This window comes from Penaeus monodon, chromosome 34 (assembly GCF_015228065.2).
Source record: "Penaeus monodon isolate SGIC_2016 chromosome 34, NSTDA_Pmon_1, whole genome shotgun sequence".
NCBI classification, from domain to species: domain Eukaryota; kingdom Metazoa; phylum Arthropoda; class Malacostraca; order Decapoda; family Penaeidae; genus Penaeus; species Penaeus monodon.
In genome coordinates this window covers 26,419,076-26,422,184 of record NC_051419.1, presented here as the reverse complement: position 1 = coordinate 26,422,184, position 3,109 = coordinate 26,419,076, and the positions used below count along the sequence as shown (strand labels likewise).

Below are 3,109 nucleotides of genomic sequence, written 5' to 3'. Positions count from 1 at the left end.
ATTCAGACAACATTCATTTGACTCCCATACCACTATTTTATTCATTATTCTATCATTTTCACTCAATACTTGTCACTCTTTCACAATATTATTACTTAAGGACCACTAATACGTGATTTTTCCATCTATCATTCTGTCAATGATTTACTCAACATTCATCTCAACAACTATTAATTTAATTTTCCGTAGCTAAAAGTAAATTTGATAACAATTTATATTTTTGACATATAGTTTTCTTGTATGTTTATAATCCATATATGCCCAACAACATTATTGTGATAGATGACTAGTTTTATAACAAAATGAGTTTTCATTTTTATAAGAAGAAATTGCACTTGCAAATTTGATATCAGGTACATGTTCATTTGCATTTTTTTCTTCACTAGGCAAAGGTTTACTCACTCCATCTGATGAATTGATGAATCTGTGAATCCACTTTCCCGAGGCAATGGGAGATGCATCTGCTTCAGCACATTCTCATCTTCAGGTGGTTGAATGGGATCACTTGTAGTGTGGGATTGATAGCTGTTTCCCCCTCGCAGCATTGAAGTATGATATTTCAACATTCAGCTGGATTTGGGTCCTCATGAGTGTGCATCAGCACCTATGAGTTTCTGCATCCAAGTTTCTTTCTTTGTCTTGTTTTGGCACAAAAACCTGGCCAATTTTTCAGGCAAATACTGACCTTTTCTTCTAGACCCCTAGAGTGTGCTGACTCTGCCTCTAGCTGCTCCATCTGCTTTTCAACAGTCTCTTGAAAGCTTTCCAATCTTGCCATCATTGACTTATAGCTGCTGAATCACAAAAGTTGCTATGAGGTGCACATTAACTGACCCTAAAGTCAGGGCTTGGTGTCATTGACAAATGTTACATTAAAATAGGGAGCTTAGAATGATTGAGCCACTGAACATGCCTGGGCTCCTGATCAGTAGATGAGCTCAGGCTGTGGCCCTCCATATGCTCTCTTTTCTATGACTCTTCCTCAAAGTTCTCATAAGTTCTCGACTTTGACATCATAGACGGATCTTCATTGAAATTACATCATAGCCCTTCTTCGTTTTCTCTCTCGATTGTGCTTTCTTTTTAGCCTTAGCTGCCTTTTTCTTTTTTTCTTGGCACTTGCAACACATGCCTCAGGCTAACTTGAAGTAGGCACAATGTTTTTTTCTTCTTAGGCTGGTAGGAGTGAATGATGAACTCACTTGACTTGTGCGGTTTAAGCATATTGTCCACTACTCTTCATTCTTGTGACAACTTTGCTTCCGGCTAGCTTTTTGCCCTTAGAAAATATCCATGCCACTTTTCATGGACACAGCATTTTCAACCCATGGGAAAATGCTGGGATCACTCCATCTTCATGAGCAAACTTTTCCTTCTCCTCGTGGTATAACATTGAAGTCATCCTCCTGGAAGTGTCCCATGCACAGACCCACTTCGAATGGGCAAAAGCACCAGAGGATCCACATCAGGAATTTCTCATTCAACTTTTTGTTTTTCACTTGCCACTCTTCCTCCATCTCCAAGTTTCTGGGAATTCTATCAAACCTTTACTGCATGCTCTGAGGTAACATCCTGGAACCATCACTCTTTCCTCCTGTTCTGCTTGCGCTTTTCATAAAAAATATTTTTTTTTTCCGCTTACCTTGCGCCAGTGCCTGGCATCATGCGCTGGCCTCACTAGGACATTTACTGGCAGCATATTACTTCTGGTCTCTACTACAAAGACATTGCTTATTGTTTTTTTGTGACTTTTGCATATGATGTTTGTTTTAGTTTCATAATTCTCTAGATCCAATCCTTACTCTCCTCAAAAGTTCACATCAGCACCAACATTATTTATGAGTTCATCACCATCACTGCTTGGGCCAGTATTCTGGGCGTCCAATTCTACAGCTTGGGCTCTTCTTTCCTCACAATCAAACCTGAATTTGTTATCAGTAAAAGCACACCTTCTTCTATGCAACTGAATGGCTGGCGATTTTCTATTTACACTATTTGTAAGTTTTACCACCCATTGTCACTGGTATTTGAGAATTCACCTCCTTTAGATCCCTCATGCCGATATCTTGTCTGTTATTAGTTTCATTGAATTTGTGTACGTTGGAATCTTCAACTCACGTTCTCATTACTTACTTACTTGGCTCCACTCCATGTGCAGCCTATCCTCACATTTTCAGAACTCTGTCTTCTAACTACAATAACCAGTCATTCTGTTATACTTTTCCCACTCTGCCCCCATTGAGCTAATATCAGCATTTTATACTAGCAAGCAGTCCAGTCAGTAAGAATTCACTTCCCACACTCGTCATCATTATGTTTCTCTGATCTATCAGCTTCATGCACTCCACGGCAAAATCACTTCTGTTTTCATAAAATGTCCAACTTTAAAAAAGCCTTCATGAGATAATCCCTCCCTATGTAATTCTCTTGTTCCATCATCAACTTTCATTAATGCCTCATGTCTTGATTCTACAATCATCCCAACACATCGTTCCATCGCCTGAAACTTGTCTCTCTTGAAATGGCTGCAACTCAACTAATTCTCATTTGGGACATGCTCACTTTCTAGCGTCCTAAATTCATAGCCAGTCTCTTTGGATGCCAAGTCCAGTGATTCATGAAATCACTCGTCACCGGATAAAAGGGTCTCATTGCCGTGCTTGAATCCATGTACCATATAACTTCTCATGTCTGTCTTCTGATGTTCGGCACTGAGAAACAGTAGGAATCTGTCCATGTTCTCCTGCCCTATCGCTGTGGCACTGGACATGGAAGAATAGCTCCCACAAAGCTTTCTTAATGGGGTCAGCAGGAACACTTCTCTCATATATTCTTCATCCTTTTGTCACTGAAGTAATTCCAGGTGTTTGACAGGGATCCTTGTAGGGCATGACACGGAGTACATAGCCTCAGCCAAAATATTTCCCTACTGGCCGCAGATGGATCTCCACGGAAGATGAATTTCTGTTCTGTGATGTTGTTATAGAGTTGCAGGCTATTAATTTCCTCACTGTTTCTATTTCAGCATTTACTTTCAGACTTCTTTCCTTCTTCTTTTTGTGTGATGAGCACTTGCATTGTCCATTAGACAAACATTGTGGCCTGCTTA

The 3,109-nt window shown here is 39.9% G+C and overlaps 1 protein-coding gene and 1 pseudogene across 1 annotated transcript in view; one reads left to right on the top strand and one right to left on the bottom strand.

The window, feature by feature from the left end:
* The window catches only part of LOC119594666, a gene marked incomplete in the record, with an annotated part of 22,483 nt that overhangs the window by 9,522 nt on the left and 9,852 nt on the right, over positions 1 to 3,109 (top strand).
* On the bottom strand, positions 605 to 3,085 carry LOC119594866 (annotated as a pseudogene).